At 42.8% G+C, this 18,874-nt stretch overlaps 1 pseudogene; it reads left to right on the top strand.

Moving 5' to 3' along the window:
• The first annotated feature begins 2,732 nt into the window (after window positions 1-2,732).
• LOC114689887 lies at window positions 2,733-2,819 on the top strand (annotated as a pseudogene).
• The last annotated feature ends 16,055 nt before the right edge of the window (window positions 2,820-18,874 follow it).

Raw genomic sequence — 18,874 nt, 5'->3', positions numbered from 1 at the left:
GAAGAGAAGATCAAGTTAAAACATTGCTTGGACCATCCTTTGTGAAATAAAATGAATTCAATAAAGGCTGCGTAGGGTGGTGTATGCTTTTAATTCCAGAGCTCAGGAGGGAGAGGCAGGTGGATCTCTGTGAGTTCTATGTGAGCTCAGTCTACATCACGAATTCCAGGCTAGCTAGGGCTACAGTGAGACTGTCTTTAAAAAAATACTTTTGAGATACAGTTATTGTAGACATTGGAATGAAGATACTTGAATCCAGATTTGATTATAGATAAGAGGGCAGCAATGACCTTACAGTCAGGACATATTTGCATTCTTTTGGTCCACAGGTGGGTGAGAGTGGCACCACAGGACATATTTCTCTCCCACAGAAAATACATGTTTCATACAAAATTTGACTTCACCACTTCACCTCTGGTTTCCTACTGAGCCTTTAAACTCTGGAACATTCATCATTCTCCCATCCTCCACTCCCAGCCTCAATCCTTATCCCCTAATTACATGAGCTTAACTTGCCCTGACCTACAGAGACTCAAGAAAAATTGGCATATAAAGCCCCGTTGTATTTTGGTCTGACCTATGGGTCCTTTAAATGAAGCTTGAATACAGTGCGCGGTTTGAGCTGCTAATGTCTGGACACCCATAAGAAGCATAAATCTCTCCGAACCCAAAGGGGCCTTGAGTGTAGTGATTTTCAATTCTCTTGGATTTGTGACACCTCATGGTTTGATTTGCTAACACCTCCTTTCTCTCTTTTAAAGTAACAGGTATGTTGTATGTTTATCCAAACAGTCAAGTCAGTCGTTATTTATATTCTTTCCTTAACATGAATTTGAGGGTGGGAAAAGAGTGAGGAGCTTTCTTTCTAGATTTTTTTAATACCTGTATAAGCTGTGTTCTTTGCAGTTAACTAAGTTTCAGCTCTCCCTGTATACCTCTGGCCCTATTACAGTGAGATCGACTCTAGCTAATTCAAACTGTTGTTTTAAATCTTCTTGTGGGATGCATCACCAGGTCCTGTCCTGTGTTACTCTTAATTTTTCTTTATGTTGTGAGACACATCACTCTCAGATTTGACCCCAACCTAAACCAAGTATAGATAATACAGAATTATTTCAGATAGCCTATGGTAGGGTAGAGACAATCTGGGTTTGGAATTCAGTGTTTATGGGGTAACTTCATGAAGAGAGAAGCAAATCTAGCCAATGATGGCCTAAGAGACTCTAGAAATTTTATGGAAAGAGCAGTAATTACCACACTGTTGGGTACCACAGCTGTCAGTTCTCTGTATCTGGAGGGAAGTAACATCTTGAATAATGGAACTGGAGAGATTCAAGGAGTGCCTTTTAGGATGTTGTGGTGTACCCAGAAACTCTCAGCTTCCTATTCCTGGCGCATGTTTCTACTCTTCGATAATGGCCAGGATGAGTGTGATCATTATGCCAGTCCTAGTCTCTGCGCTCATTAACTTCCATCTCTCCTCTCTAGTGCTCCTTTTCTCACAAGAAGAGTTGGAGAAGACATTGTCCCTACCAACAGCTCATCCTTTACGTGGAGTCCCCAAACAGTGGAAAGTTTTATTGTTTCATTCATATCTCTCAGTGTTACAATTCCGTATTCAGTTCATATTTTGAATTCTCATTTCAAGGGTCCTGGGGCAAAGCTCTTAATGAGGTTGAAGTGACATAATGTTTAGGAAGTGTTTTATTTTATAAAACATGCTTGGCTCTGTCTTTGAGCCTGCAGTTGACCAATGGTCTAGTGTTTAGTCCCAGCATCCCTAATGCTTCATCCAGGATGAACTTGGGTGGCTCCACCACTATTTAGGGGGTAGCCTCCCATTTGCTCTCATTTGAACCCTAGTTCTGTGTCTCTGGGTGCCTCCTTTTACTAGAAAGCTCAGCTGATAACTTCCTACCCATAATACTTCTTAAGGGGAATTTCCTTATTCTTTGTATCACCACCTGCTCTGGTTGGTCACAATTAATTTGATTAGAGATGGTCATATGTGCAATATTGCCAATGACATTGTGTACTGTGAGAAATAAGCTGGGAAAGCTGGGAGAATACAAATGTCTCCTTGACGAATGTGAACTGAAAAGTTGATGAACCCCAGGCATCTGGAAGCAGTGGCAGATGCTCCAAAGTTGGAGTGATGACCATTCAGAGCTATGTACAAACAGGATTTGGGATGGAAATGAAACCCTGAGTAAGGAGAAGACTTGCTGATGGACAGAGGAAGTGTTGTAGACCTACTCTACAAAGAAAAACTAAAGTAACAGATGAAAGAGAACACAGACCCTGTCAGTGTGAAGTCTGGAGAAAGGATTCAGCTTCTAGCTGCAAATCTGTCTCCTGCTTCTGCCCCATACTGAGAAGGTATCTATACAATAAATTCCCCTTTCTATGAGTCCTTAAGCTAGACTGTCCCTTGATACTAAAAAAAAATCTGACTCTGTTATTTATCTAATGCCCACTAGCCATATGAACACTACCCTGTCCCATAGGAATTCCTTGGTTTTTTACAAGGGTATAACTTCCTTTTTTTTTCATTTTTTAAATTTATTTATTAAATTTAATTTTACATATCAGCCACGGATTCCCTTGTTCTCCCCCTCCCCACCTTCCCTCCAGCCCACCCCCCATTCCCATCTCCTCCAGGGCAAAGACTCCCCCGAGGATTGAGTTCAGCCTGGTAGATTCAGTCCAGGTAGGTCCAGTCCCCTCCTCCCAAGACTATACTTTCAGGGATCATTTCTATAGTTTGTTACAAGGGTATAACTTCTAATGGCTGACCTTGAGTCTTCCAAAAAGATGGACCTACCAGGCAATTTGAAGACATACAGAATCATTTTGCTTGAATGACCAGTGGTAGTTTTCTCATGGACAAGATCACGCTTCTTAGGAAATAGCTCAAGCCTTAGCTGGAATTCTTATCCATGTTGGCCACTTCTCCATCAACCTCGGCCCAGCCTTGATGACTGTGTCAGAGGAATGGGGACAGAAGTGTTAGAGCACGGATCTGAGAGTAGATCCTAAAGGGCATCCCAGGCTTCCATGTGTTCTCTCAAGGTTTGCCATTCCTGGGAGAAGAATATGCCTCAGGGAACTTGCTGGTCTTCCAAGAATACTAGCTGTGTCGTAGAGCAGCCCCAGCTGGTACATAGACCTGCAGCCCTAGGTCACCATTTTAACAGACCCGTAGATTTGTGAGCCCTAGCAAATGCTTCCTGTGGCGTGTGACTGAGATCTTGTTGTTGTTAGATAACCATAGCTGGCTAATGTCTGGGTCCTGCAACTTTCTCCTTGTTTGGGATTTTTCCTCAGGTGGACTGTCCTTTGTGGCTCTTCCTCAGTGTTAAGGAGGAGCTCCTCTCACTTTGCCCTTGGTGTTTGGATTGAATTATTTTTAGCTAAATACGTGTGTGTGTGTGTGTGTGTGTGTGTGTGTGTGTGTGTGTGTGTGTGTGTGTGTGTGTGTGTGTGTGTATGCATGCATGTGCACATTCTCTTTGAGTGATTGGCACACCTCTGACTTAATGCTAGTTCTGATCTATTGGCTATCAGGTTTTTATTTTTAATTTATGTTTTTCTTATCTGTGTCTTAAAATAGACACAGGTGTCCATTGGTCATCGTCTCAGTTTTTTTGAAGGCTCCTTCAAAACCATGTGTCCATATGACATTACCTATCACTTTGTTCTAGCCTCAACAAGGCACTTTTCCTTAGCCTTGCTCGGGTGTCTAGCACTATCATTTGCTTAGCTATACAAGCCACACATCAGATTTTGCCTTAACTTTTTTTCTAAATTCTTGACTTTACTATGTACTTGGTAATCCATTGCACAGATTTCTGCTTCTAAATGGTTTTCTGAATGCTAAATGGATAGCAAGTCTCTGTGTCCAGTATTGATGAGTATGGGTTAAGCTTTTGTCCTCTTTCATCCAGCATTCATTTTTTAGAAGAATTCCTAGTATAGATATTGTGGACTTCTTGCAATCTATCTATCCCCTTGTCTTCTGATGAGGCTTCCAGAATGATCTTTCTGTTAAGTCATACATGAACATGGTACATGTCTCCAATACTTTCTCTCTATTTCTTTCAGGACAAAGTCCAAACATTTTACCTAGGCATGTAAACTGCTTTATAATCTTACCTCTTAGGCTTTTTTTTTTCTGGAATGAACCAAGTAGAGTGTTGCCCTCAACTATGAAGTGAGTAACAAATACATGGATGCTGAGTCCTTGCATAAATCCAGGGAGTAAGGGAATAATGAAAAGACAGACACATGGATTCATATATAGACAATCTGGGATTGGGTGGACTGGGCTCTGTGATTGACACAGAACCTAGAAGCTCAGCATGATTACTACATACAGCTGAACAGAGAGGCAGACTATTGCACACAGCTGAATCAAGGAGGCAGTTTTAGTGACTGTGTAGGAACATTCTCCATAGGGGAGAAATCTTCAGGCTGTGAGCATGGGGGTGGGGTGAAAGCATGGAGAGGCCCGAAAGCTATGGTGGACATTTTCAGTGCACACTATCCCATTCACACTTGGAGCAGCAGGAAGAGCTTTGCCATTTACCCGAGCCTAGTCCAGGGATGGTTTTGTGCTTTCTATGTATCTGAGGCATTGCAGATATGTTGCCCATGTCAACAGCACGCATTCATTCAGGATTGATTCAGTCAGGACTTTCTCTGCTCCCCACACATGGAAAAGCACTTGCATAACAAACACTAAAAGAGAGGTACTATAATCATAGACTTGCAACCTAACCCTTTATATGGTAAAGGATGAGAGAGAAGTTCCTGATGCCCAGTCCCAGTCAAGGCTGGAAGGTGAGTGACATCAAGGGGTCATGGGGTCTGAAGAGGGAAGCAGTGGCCAGGCAGAGCACTTGCATGGACTCAGATGTACAGACACCTTGCGCTTGAGGAATTAAGATATCATAGTAGTAGAGTATTAATAATGCACGTGCTGGGACTGGAGAGATGGTGCAGTGGTTAAGAGCACTAGATACTTTTGCAGAAAACTCAGGTCTGATTCCCAGCTCCCACCTGGCAGCTCACAACCATCCTTAACTCCAGTCTCAGGAGATCTGTTGTTCTTTTTCTAGCCTCCATCAGCACATCATGTTTTTGGTGCACAGACATACATGTAGGCAGAACACCCACCCACATAATGAAATACATTTAGAAAGAATGGAGGCCCAAATAAATGTACTAGGCTCTGCTGACTCCCCATGGGAGACCTTGACTTGAAGGAGGTGGGAATGGGGGGTGGGTTGAGGGGAAGGCTGGGGGGTGTGCAAGAGGGAGGTGAGATCTGTGGTTGGCATGTAGAATGAATAGAAAATTTCTTAATAATAAAAATTTAAAAGAGTAAGTGTAACCAGGTGTGGTGGCATATCTCTCACAGTTAATCCCTGTACCAGTACCAGGAGGCTGACTCAGGTGGATCTCTATGCATTCCAGGGCAGTTAGGGCTACATAATGAGACCCTGCTTAAAAAATTTAAAAAGTGGGTATAAAATCAATGTTTACTTATTTTTCTTCAAATAGTTTATCTGTTACATTTTTTAAAGGTAGAATTTCATAAATAACTTTAAAATCTCCATTTGAAATTGATACTATTTTTTGAGAATTTATTAGAACAAAATCTTTTTTTATATATATGCTTGTATTGAAAATAAACTAAAATGGTCTTTGAAAAAAATAGAAAGGAAGAAAGGAAGGAAGGAGACCTAATGGGAAATGTAGGCCTTTTGAACCACGTGAAAAAAATCTCTATTAGATGAGATTAGATGCTCTATTGATGAGCAAGATTAAAATGTTGATCAAGTCAAGTAAGTATAATTAGAATACTTTCTATTTTGGGGTTTCTTAAGACTCATTCACACCTTGGATTTATAGTTTTAAAAATGATTGCAGTAAATGACTCTGAAATGAATTTTTATTGACTCTGAGCACACAGGTCAAGGGACCATCCAGGGGTCATTTTGACTCTACCCCTGCCTTCAGGAAGCCTCTTCAGTAAATCTCCCCTGAACGATGTGTGTTGGTTGCCAAAGGTATTCAGCTGCAGAGAAGTAATCACCGCTTTTGTTGACAGATTTAGAGATGTTTTGCCAAACACTTTCTTAAAATACTATGATTAGATGTAATTTTGCAAAAATGAGTCTATAATGGAGGTGATTCACTTGCTGTTATCAGCTGAGGAGTATCTTGTATTTACAGTTTATTTAATTTACATTTGATTAATTTGCACTGAATGCAAGCAGTTACTCTGTAATTATCTCTTTGTCTACAGCAGGATACATGCAAAATAATGTTTGGAAAATTGTGAAGTCAGAAGATGTTAGCATAGAAAATGCCCCTGAAATAATCTCTTATATCTTCTTGCTCGGAAAAGCATACCCTTTATGACTGGAGTTCTGAGGAGCTTTGCAGTTCTGTATCCCCCACATGCTTGAACACAAAACATCACTTATCTCTCATTTTCACAATTTAGGTTGTTGTAAACAGCAAGTTTTGTTTGTCTAGTTCTGCTAAATCCATCATCATTAGGTAAAGCTCTTCTTCTAAACACACTTTTCAGGAAATCATACACACAGATATTCTACAGACTCCTTCCAGATAACAACTGTGCTCTAGGGCTATGCATAGCTCAGTTGGTAGGGTGCTTTCCTAGCTTGCATGAAGTCCTGGTTCGATTCTCTGGTGTCCCATAAACTGAGTGTGGTGGACTGTGCTTGTAATCCCAGCCCAGAGGAAGTAGAAGCAAGGATATGATGTTGTCCTTGGATAGATAGCAAATCTGAGGATAGCCTGAGATACAAAAGATCCTGTCTGGGTGAAAAAGAAGAACTATTGCATTCTCTTTAGTCACATATCACTTTAATCTTTCAGAATGTATGGCACACTTAGGAAATTGTGTTTGATGGCACCTCAAAATGCATTGGCCACAGATATTATTAACTAGAAATCAACAAAATATAGCTCTTGGACCAAATCAAGCTTGTTGCCTATGTTGTATAGACTCTTGAGCTAAGAATGGTTTTAACCATTTTTAAGTGTTAGTTTTAACCATTTTTAAGCATTCAGAAGAAGAACAGTTAATGACATGTGAATATTACATGAAATTCAAATTTGGGAATCCATGGATACTTTTATTGGGATATGGCTACATCATTCATTTACATACAAACTCTGAGTGCTTTTATCCTACAGGGGCACAGTGAGCTGTGCAGTGGCGACAGTCTGGTCTGCCATGCTTTGGACATTTATTATCTGGCCCCTTAAAGAGAATGTTTGCTGAGCCCTAGCCTGACGTAATTGTGGTAATCTCATTTCCCCTGTGAATGATTGCTTTGAGAATGAGCATAAAACCCTAATCCTGGGAAATGGAGAATCAGAAGTCTGATGGGGCTTCTGGGAAAGGTTTCTAGGGTTCTATAGGAAACATAGGAGAGAAGACAGTTTCTTCTTCCTTTGTTGTTGCTACTCCTGGGTGAGAGGGTTGGTGCTATGGCAGCCATCTTGTGGCTTTAAAGTCTCGGCCTTGAAGGTGAGAGCAGCTGAGGACCTGATAGAAACTGGTCTCTTCTCCATACGGATGTTTAACCCTCAAATGAGCCCCAAGCCCCATCCTACCTCTGTGCTTCATGTCATACTTGGCCACATATTTATTTAATATTTAAGTCCTTTTTTTTTAGGGTGAAGCTTTTGTTCATTGGTAGTAAAGCCTCCTGAAAAGGACCCCATGATACACGGTCCACTATGCCTGGTGTTGAGAATATAATAATGGCAAAATGAGGTAAAATAGCACCCCCATTTTCTCCTTAGTCTATTAGGAGATGCAGTTTGTGAATTGGGATGAGGATTGCTTGTGGCTGTCTTGGGGAGTCAGGCTGGACTTCACAGAAATGCTCATTTTTAATCAGATAATTGGACAGTGATTTGGATTTGATAAGACCCATTCACAGGGACCAAAATAAAAGGGCGAAGGACAGCTGAAACAGAATGGTGTTTGTCGGTGTGGTTGATGCTGAAGAGGGTCGATGCTGTTTCAGATGCTGCTGAAGGGGGGAGGGGGTATCTGGGTTCCTCAGCAGATGTGCTTTTGTGGAAACTGTAATTCGTGTCCCGAGATAAACAACCATCTAAAAACCAGGGGTGGGGCTGGAGAGGTCAGTCAGAGGACACAGGTTCGGTTCCCAGCACTCACACGAGGCAGCTCACAATTGCCTGTAACTTGAGTCCCAGAATATCTGATACTCTAGAGCCTCTGTAGGCACTTGTACACATGTGGTGTACAGAAACACACCCCCTCTCTTACACACACACACACACACACACACACACACACACACACACACACACGCGGCGCGCGCGCGCGCGCGCGGGCGGGCAAATAAGTCTTTACCAAACAATGGCAATACTAAGGAATTGGTGTTAGTAGCAGGTGCCTTTTCTCAAGTACTTACTAGGTTAAGTTTTTACATGGAAAATCTCACTTGATTTCATCATTATTTGGTGAGCGGATCACAAGATGTGCTCAGCTATGGTTCACCAAGGCAGAATCAGGTTAAAAGACCTCTCTAGTTTCACATAGTAAGTGTAGAAGAGGGAGCAAACTCTTTGGCCATTGTGTTTCCATACCAGTGTTCTGTGAGTACGAAACAAAATCTCTGATCCCTGTGGCACAGTGTGCTGGGTCTCGCACATGGGGTACCCAGAAGATTCCGTGACTCTTGCTCATCATGTACTATGACCTTCAGGACCGATGACAACACAGCTGCATTTCAGAGGGCCTCGTTGTCTGTTTCTTAAAGAAACTACACATATTAAAATCAAACATGGAGATTTCACACATTAACCTAGTCTTGCAGTTTGAACTTAGCCATGCCAACTGGGCACTTTTGGTAACACAGTTTGCACAACAAGCGAAGTGTTTACAATTGATTTAGTCTTCCACAATTTAAAATACAGGTTATTTTTTTTATTTAATCATAGATTATTTATAAATGTATATAATGTCCTTTGATCACATCCCTTTGACACTGTCCTCTCTTGATCTCTTTCTCTGGCCACTGAGCACTTTCCTTTGCCCAAGTCCCTCTCCTAATTTCATGTCTTTTGTGTGACCCCCTGCTTTTAATTAGGGTTGCCTGCATGAGCAGGGTTGAGGGGGCAGGTAACTCGAGGAGGGCAACTTCCGGTGGCTATACCACTGTAGAATGTGACCTCTAACCTCCAGCAACTACTAATTGCCTATTGCTCCTCAGTGAGCAGTGGGGCCTTATAAGCTGCCCCCCACCTCCCCAAGGAAATGTTGATGGGCACAATAGAAGATTTTCTTTAAAGGCAGTGTGTATGCTGTTTAACGTTCAGTTATGGTATAATACATGCCAATCATGTAAGTCGTATATGTGTCCTAAAATGCAAGTTTCCAGTTGCCCCAGTTTAGAAAAGGAAAAACTTGAGCAAGAAGAAAAAGGGAAACTTGCGATTCAGAGGAAAGGGCAAGTAGCTGGACCATATGAAAAGTGGAACAAAGGCTGAGCTGTCAATTGTCAGCTTGTCAGAGGTAATTAAGAGTAGTTTCAAACCAGTGAGGCAGATGGGAAAGCGAGGAGGAGGAGGAGGAGGAGGAGGAGGAGGAGGAGGAGGAGGGGGGAAGACTCTGGGACCACAGGGGAAGAAAGTGACACATGGTAGGATGGGAGATGGTGTCCAACCTAGAAACATCTCTATGGTTGGATCTAAACAGCGCGGCGTGAGTTCTCAAATGGAGCAGGGATCAAGTGGGAGGAGGGACAGTACAATGTGGTCATGGAGAGGCTCCATGAAAACACCCAGGTGGCCGGCATTCACAGCTCAGCCACCGTACTGCACAGGCTGTTGAACGGGCTCTTACATGCTATCCTTGCCTTGTCTGTAAGATGAATCTCATTAGAACACCTAAACCTTGCAGAGCTGGAGGAAGGGTGGCGTGAAATCATACAAAACAAACGTTTTACCTTGCTCTACACACACAGCAAACTGTTCAGTAGATACCAGTGGTGTTGACATCACCCATCCTGTCAGAAGATGGCTAATCAAGTCTTCCTTTCTCCTTTCAGAGTCTTCCTCACCAGGTGGATCTCGGATGCCTGTTTAGGATGGGCATTTGGAGATATCTTTTGAATGAATGGATAGCCCTTTTGTCTAGAATTATCATTATTGTGGTTTTGGTCCAACCACCTCTGCAGTTGATTTGCGCGTTCTTCTGCAAGGAACTGTACAGTGGTGAGAATTTTAATGCATGAGTGGTTTGGACAACAGCCCCAAATGTCTTATTTTTACTACATATTATTATAGCACTACATTCATGGTTAGGGGTCAGCTGCCATTTCCTGAGCTTTATAACATGCCTGTTTTAATTAACATCAAGCTAAATTTTGGCAAACAGGTGGTCAGCCCAGATGTGAATGTTATTTTTAAAAGTGCCTTATGGCTGTTAAATCTCTCTTTTTAAAAAAAGCAAAACCTATATGAGTGTGGGCATGTGGTGGGGGAGGGGACTGTGAAGCAGTAAAAATCTGAAATACTGATTATCTCAGGCTTTCCTTAGGCAAGCTTCAATGACGACAAGCAGCCTTCAAAATTATTAAAATATGTGTACATAGGCCACGGACTAATAAATTAAATGAAAGCCAGAATTACAATAAAAACGAGGTGGCCACACACTGGATAGATAAAAGAAAGCATACGGAGGGGTTACATATGCTCTATAGAGCTTAGAAAACTAAGCAGGACAGTCTGAGTATTAGGTCACAGGAATGTAGTTCATGCAGGTTTCTACTCGTAGAGATGCGACAGCATGTATGTATGTGTGTGAGTGGACAGTGGTCACACACAGCCCCTTGCCTCTTCCTTACACATACACAGATTTATAAGCTCGGTTGTTATATGTATATTTAGATAAAATTAGTTTCCTTTCTTGGGGTCTTTTTTTCAAATTCATGTGTGTGTGTGTGTGTGTGTGTGTGTGTGTGTGTGTGTGTGTATGTGAGTATGTAAGTGCAGGTGTATGCAAGCCCCAGTGCCTATATGGAGGTCAGAGAACAACTTCGGAGTTGATTCTCACCTTTTCACCTTGTTTTTGAGGTAGGGTCTCTCTTGTTATTTTTGCCACTGTATGCATCAGGCTAACTGGCCTGTGAGCATCCTGGAAATTCTATCTCAGGCTCAAATCCCCTGCATCAGTGCTGGGATTACAGGTATGTGCTGCCACATGTAGCCTTTTACATAGGTTCCAGTGAGGAAGGAACTCAGGATGTCAGGCTTGCCCCGTTAGCCACTGAGCCATCTCCCTGGCACTTTTCTTTCATTTTTTAAACTAGACCACGTGACACAGGCCCTCCTCTTTGGTACTCACTTCTTTATCACATCCCAGGGCTGTGACTTTGACCTTCTGCATAGTTTCTCAAATCCTCATTTCCCTCCGTTATCACTTCATCTATGCTTTCACTCTCTGTCTGGGCTGCAGTCATAGAAACAGTCTGGGCCAGTGCATCGTTTTGGCCTGTCTCTAAATCTGTTGTCTACACACATACCCCTTGCAGCATTATTCATTTGAAATGAAATCGAAACATATCTTGCTCTGGTTGAGGCATCTTAGGGCATTTAGTCATCTCACTTGGTGAAGTCAAAACTCTTTATCAAGGTCTGGGAAACCTTGGCCTGCCTCTCCTCCTCCCACAACTTTCTGGATTTCTGTGCTCAAAAATGTCCTGGGTTTCTTTCTGCCTCTTGAATTCCTTACATTCTCCACTGACACAGAGCCTTGGCATATCCTGTCTCCTCTTTTATTTCCTCATTATGTAATCAATTGGACCTAGGATTCCTTAGCCTGGGTACAGTTCTCCAGTGAAATGGCATGTGTGAATGCCCATATCACTGGGGAAAGGAGCATACCCAGTATACAGAGGTCTGAATGGCATGCTCTATTATCTTATGAAGAATATCTTTTGATACAGAGGAAGACAAAATTAGAAACTATAGCTGAATTTCTAGCGATCATTCATGGAACATTAAATCTATAATAATCCTGACTTCTGTATATGTCTCAATTCTCTTAATTCTATTTGCTCTATATAGTATAGAGTAAATGTTATTAGCACCCCATTCTATAGATGACTAATAGAGACTAGGAAAACTGAATAATCTCTTCATGTACAGCCAGATATTAGTCTCTTTCCCTCACTATGACTATTAGCCTGAGACAATCAAGTTTCAAAGGAGAAAGTTTATTTTGGGTCAGGGTTCTGGAAGTTCCAAGATTGGGAAGCCTCAGATGTGGATCTCTGTGGAGTAGAGCAAAATATTTCAATATGAATAAGGAAGCAAAAGAAAACCCAACTGGACGGTGTGTGGGTTCTCAAATCCCTTTGGGGGACACACCCTCGAGAGACCTAGGAACTTTCTACTTGACCTCACCTCTTGAAGATTGCAACTTTATCCATAGTCTTACTTTGAGATCCAAGGCTTTGACTTCTGAGCACTTTACAGGGACACTCATTCAAACCACAGTATCCTGTTACTCATTGTTCTGGATGCAAATGGAGGCTCCATTCGATTCTAGAATTATATACATATTAAATTGTTTATTAATTTTTTTCATTCAATATATTTTGATCATACTCTTTGTCTTCCCCCAAATCCTCCTAGACCCCCACCACCTCCTTGCCCACCCAATTTCATGCTTAAAAATTAATAAAAAAAAACCAAAGGTCAGAACAATAAGACAAAAATCCCCAAACTAAACAAAAAGTATATAAAAAACATGGAATCCATTTTTGTGTTGGCCAACTATTCCTGGACACGGGCCACCCTGTAGTGCGGTTGATATAGCCAGTGATGCTCCTTTGAACAAACAGGTTTTGCTTTTCCCAGTAGCTACTGATTGCAAATAGCTTCTTGGTAAGGGGTAGGACTTTGTGTTCACTTCTCTCTGTTGCTTGGATGCCAATTCCAATAACTCTCAAGGATCAATTGCATGCCCAGAGTGTAGCCTTTTGACTTGTTGGCTTGGTGTTAGAAAAAAGTCCCCCCACAAAACAGGACTCAGGGTCAGCTTCTCAGCCTCTAGTCTTCTTTAGAACAGGAAATGGCCTCCTTCAGGTAGCATTTCCCCAGGGAAGCTTCCAGCTCATTGGATGACACCCTCAAAAATAGCAAAGCGAGTACATCCACCCACGGAGAAGGTAACTTCTCTTGCTGTGTTTATAGCAAGCACTCAGAGAGCCTGCTGGAATTAAATGGCAAAATTTATCACAACTAATTTCTATTTGTCATCTATTAAGCTACATTGTTTTGTCCTCAACGTCAGGTTAAATAATGAACCTCTTTGCCATGGAGTAAATTAACCTCCACTTTATGTTCTTGTCATTGTCAAATGGAAGCATCACTCGCACAAATGAGGAAGATTCATTAGTAACACAAACGCACAAGCTCCACTCCAGGAAAAGATAAGAGCTGTAGAGACCTTGTCATAATGCGTGTCGTGCGTGCTTGCCCCGTCGTTATTTATGAAGTCTCGTGTAATTTCTGGGATTTTTTCAGCCATGGCAATTAGCTTAGAATGCCTCAGGGGCATGGATGGGGTGAAGTATGCCTCTGACAGGTGTGATGACCTGCCTCAAGGGGCTGTGACATTTGAGAAAATGTGACGCCATCTGCAAACAGCCTGAGGTTTAGCCTGTGTGACATCAGCAGATGCTGGAAGTAATCTCTGTGTGGGCAGCTTCTCCCAAGTACTCAGCATCCTGGCAGGAGGGGCCCTTCTCATTCACATTGCTGTGGCATTCAGGAAGGTCATGGCCTCTGCTCATGGGTGGCATGGGCATGATCTGTCATTACACCTGAATTCATTCATACTTGTCAGACAAAAGATGTCTCAGCTGTTTAGAACCTGATGTCTAAGTGGCCATTTATCTTGGTCATTTGTTTCTCTTTGCCCTACCTGTGGTTCATTTTATTGCATGTTCATCTTTTCATTAGAGAACAAATTTTTTAAATGATGATGCCCCCTCCCTCATTGTCTCAGCCTTCAGGCCTTCATTCTTAGTGTAAATGCATAGGGTTTTTTTGTTTGTTTGTTTTTCCCAAATCAGATTAACAAAGAGAATCAGAAGTTTTGAAACAGTGTATCCTTGGGACTCCAGTGTTTATCTCCTAAGCAGGGTCCCGAGGAATGAAGAATAAATGTCACATCAATTGGGCTATAGGTTGTCCTGCTGTCAGCATAGTGTGTTTTTGTCTGCCTTAGGGCTGCTGAGGTTCAGGTTCTCTTGAGGAGACATTGTGAGTGGCCACCCAGGCCACAGCAGTGCCACAGTCTCTGCTGACCCTCTCTTCTCTCTGGCAACATCCTCTGCTTCTATTGGCCTGGGACAGACCCTGCTTACTTAGGCATGGCTCGTCATTTATCTGATTTATCTCTGGCTCTAGCAGTTGGTCTAGGCATGGACATATACCTAAATCCCTCCCTCCCTCTTAAGAAAATGAAGCATGGAGTAGTTGTACTTGTTCTTTGTACACTTTTAAGATGATGAGCCACCAGCCTCCTGCTTGTCTCCTTCCAGGTAGAGAAGGCACTTGGTGCCTGGGGAAACCATCATTTGGGAAGGGTACCTGAGTCTTGGTTTGTAGTATTCACAAGGTCCAAGGCTTACAGGAGGCACACAGTTCTTAACTCCCCATGCAATGGCCAACAGCAAGTGCTGACACCGTCCTGTTTCTGCAGACATGCAAGCCTTGATGCCTCCACACCAAGAAACAAGCTCAATAATGTGTCTCTCTTCCAGGAAGGGGGTGACTCTTGTGTGGTGTGGAAGGCATCAGGACCATGGAGATTCTGGACCGCAAAGCTCCTTGAACTCTAAAGTGCAATTGGCACTCTCTTCTTTCATTTGGGCATAACGTTGTGGAAAAGTTTCTTTAAAACCTTCTATTCAGTTGATTTCAGGATCGTGAATGCTGCAAGATTGACAGCTCTGGGAAGAGCTACATCTCTCAAGTGTGCATCTTAGCAGGAGCTATGTGCTGAGATTGCCTGTGCTACCTCACAGGGCTCTGCTGATGTGACACCCTCAGCATGAGGAGGAAGGCGTGTCTGTGACTTGCCTCGCTCAGGCTGTTTCTGTTCATCGCAGGTTGCTGTGACTTGACCACATGCTTTTCACTTTGTGTGAGCAGAGGAGCTTACCCCTTGGGCTGTCCGGGTGGCTTACAGCTGAGAAGACTGGAGAAGTGGGTGCAGGGTACCTTTGATCTCTGGTGCCTGATTCAGGCATAAACTGATTGTTTCTGCAAAACAAGAGTGAAAGTAGAGTTTTACCACAAAGTGAAAATACAACTAGCTTATTAAGAAATGGAGGGAACACAGGCTTCCGTTCTCCCAGGTCACAGAATTTCATGATTGTTTTTCTTTCTCATCTGGCTCTTGAGGTGCCACGGGGTCTGAATGACTGCATCCATCTCCTTCAGCGACCACTCTGCTCAGCCTCCCTAAATCCCCTTACAAACCGTGGAATCTCTGGGAGAGTAGGATTGAGATACTGAGATAAGACAGAGAAAGAAACTATTGTCTCAGAGAATCTATACATTGATTTCCTGTGGGTCAGGAGTTAGTCTTAGCCTAATCATAAGTTCCAGAGAGGACCACAACTGCGTGGAGACCTAAGGAGAGTGTAATGGATAAGGGTATTGTTGAGTAGCCAGGGATTGGCATTAGAGTCCATCCTTTAGGGTGGTAAGATGGCTTCGTGGGGCAAGTGCTTGGCATGCAAGCTTAAACACTTGACTTCAGCCCCCAGAATTCATGTGAAGGTGGAGAGAACAGGATCCACAAAGTTGTCCTCTGACCTTCACAGGTACATTGTGGCATATGTGTGTACATGCACGTGCGCACGCGCACACACACACCCAGAATTATATACCACATACATATTTTTAAGTTCATCTTTCATTTGATGGATAGCTTTATAAAATTTGGTCTCCAAATCTAAGAATGAACATCCCTTAAATATTTCACTTAAGGACAGTTAGATATCCTTGGTGTAAAGTTTTAGGATTTGAGGTGAAGCAACAGTCACTCATAATAAACATTGTGCAGCCCATACACATTGTCAACAGTTAGTGGATCATCTTTTCATGGGGCAGCAATTAGACATGGATGTTTGTTTTAGTCAGCATTAGTTTTGTGTCCCTGTGGCAGAAGAACTGATGAGAGGAAAGATTTCTTTTGCTCATGGTTTGGGGGGATTTTAGTCCATCACAGTAGGAAAAGCACGTTGGGGTGACTCTGTCTGTGGCAGAAAGAATGCAGAATGGAGACACTATGTTTTGTGACAGACCAGGAACCAGAGAGCAGGTTGAAACTGAGGCTGAGTATCTATCACCTTCAAAATCCTCCCCCTCCTGTGACTCATGCTGGCTAGCTAAGCACTACCTCCTAAAGGTTCTGGAATCCACATGGAAACACCCCTCCACCCCCGTGCCCATACTCTTTGGCTAATAAAAGAGGAGAAAGAAATAAGGTATTGCTCTCACTTGTATGGTCACTGACAGGCCCGGTGACCTCCGAGCAAGTCTGAGGACTTCTCAGGACATTGGCTTTCTAATCCATAACAAACACACTGCCCTTCTCCAAGGTTCAGTGTTAGACTTCCTGAAATAAAAATGCTGGTAGGAAGGAGACATCATGGAAGTGTTGGAATTAAAGGCAAAGAGGTTCTCTGGGGGAGGGGTCAGGGTAGGTTTGCTCTCTGATGATGCAGGACTGCTTTAGGAAACAGGGAAGCCTTCGAATCTCTCTTCCCTTGTGTCCCTCCCTAGTGTTGATCTATGACTTCAAATTAGTGTGCGAATGACAAGATGCCACAGAGAAGCATTAGGTGTTTTATTTTTTTCAAGCAGACTTCAGGTACCTGGGGCGGGAGAGAGGGCAGAACTGTAGATCAGTGTTGGTCTAGAGAGACCATGCTGCCTGCCAACTGCCCCTTGGGGAGCTCAGCGCGGGCTGGGAAGATGCATGACTCCCAGCTAGTCTGATCAATAAAGGGCATCCTTACTATAACAACGCAGTGTGGTGGTAGCGCTGCCCACAGATCACATGCCCCTTTCTCTACACACTGAGAAGTTAGGAGCAGGCAATTAGAACTTGCAGGTAGCTTCTTCCAGAGGTCAGAGAGCTGACAGATGAGCAGAGAGCTTTCATGTTCTTCATCCTAGGGTGGGCATGCAAGACTAGTAGCTCACAGTTGGTACTAGCCTCAGAAGTATATATATATAAAATTATATATTGTATATTATTAATATGTATTGTACATATTATATATATTATATATAATATATATATCTCATAGCAAAAGCTTAGGAATAAAAGCATAGTGAAGTCACCAAAAGGAGCAATTCTCTTAATAATAACAATGACAATAATGGCAACTATTATTGTTTGTGTGACTGTTTGATTGATGGATGTCTCACTCTCTAGTCTCTTGTCTCCATTAAAGCAGAAAGGATAAGTGTTTCACCCACCCCTACCCTGGGTGTCTGTGCCTGATGAATCAATGAGTCCTTTGTTTATTGTGAGGTAGACCCATATTGAAGGCTTAGCATAGAGCCTGTTCTTGTTCAGCACTGGCAAGCATCCTGTAACGTAATACTATTGTTGCCTGTAATTTTTTTTTCCAACAAAAAGGAGCTGTAAGAGTTTCTTAGGCATTAAAGCAGGGTTTCTTAATCATGACAGATTTGGGGTCTTTGTTTTGGAGGGCTGCCCCTCCCACTCTAGGACATTCATCAGGACCCCTTTCCTCTTCAGATGTGTTTTAGCTGGTTTTGAAAGGCTGTGACTGAAATACCTGGCAGAAACACCGACATTTACAGATTTATTCTGGCCTTGAGTTTGGAGAGACCTAGGTCCACTGTGACAGGGACGGTGCAAGTGAGGTGACTCAGCCTGTCGTGATGGTCTTTCGCGCTGCTGTCAATTTACGTAATGACATGCAGGAAGCAGAGAATGTAGTCCAGAGTCAGGGAGCTGCCCCTGATGTCTTATTTCTTCCATACATACCCCACTTCTTAAAGGCTCTGCATCCTGGGTACCCACCATTCAAATCATGAGTCTATGGGGGCATGTTTCAGATCCAAGCAACAACACAATTTGAAGCCAGTGATGTGCCCTCCCTTTTCCATCTGTGACCATCAGAATTCTCTCTAGATATTGCTAACTGTCCTTTTTGGCAAAAACCACCCCATTAAGAGCCACCGTGCAAAGAGGACCCAGGATGGGATGAACTATGAGAGGTGGCATATTCTTCTTGCCCTTTGTGTGCTTATAAATGGATGGAATATATTGCCGTTTTTGTAGATGAATTGTGTCTGTGGCTCTTTTGGAAAGCTACCTGACTGTGTGTACATATGCATGCAGAGTATATGCAGACCAGAGTTGTATCAAGTTTGGGCTCTGAGCTCATGACGCATCGGTTATAAATTCGGTAGGTCCCTCAGGCTGGAATCTAGAGGCAGTGACAAGACTCCAAGGAGTCTGGGATGTTGCTGCTGTGAATTGGATTAGCTCAGACAGAAAATTGCATTGACCCTAGAATGATCATTGAAGGTAGCCTAATACGTGGCCAGAACAAAGGACTAGGGGACCATTAGAGTTGAATGAATGTTTGTGGGTAAGTTGCTTCGTTCCTCTGAACCCGTGTCACATCTCTACTGTCAGAAATTCTGGGTGGTCCTGCAAGGAAGGAGATAATGGCTCCTCAGGGTACATGGGAAAACAAAGGGGCGTGCCAAGCCAAAGACTCCTTAG

Source organism: Peromyscus leucopus, chromosome 8b (genome assembly GCF_004664715.2).
Source record: "Peromyscus leucopus breed LL Stock chromosome 8b, UCI_PerLeu_2.1, whole genome shotgun sequence".
NCBI classification, from domain to species: Eukaryota; Metazoa; Chordata; class Mammalia; order Rodentia; family Cricetidae; genus Peromyscus; species Peromyscus leucopus.
The sequence above is the reverse complement of the archived record's forward strand: the minus strand, read 5'-3'. Positions and strand labels throughout refer to the sequence as shown.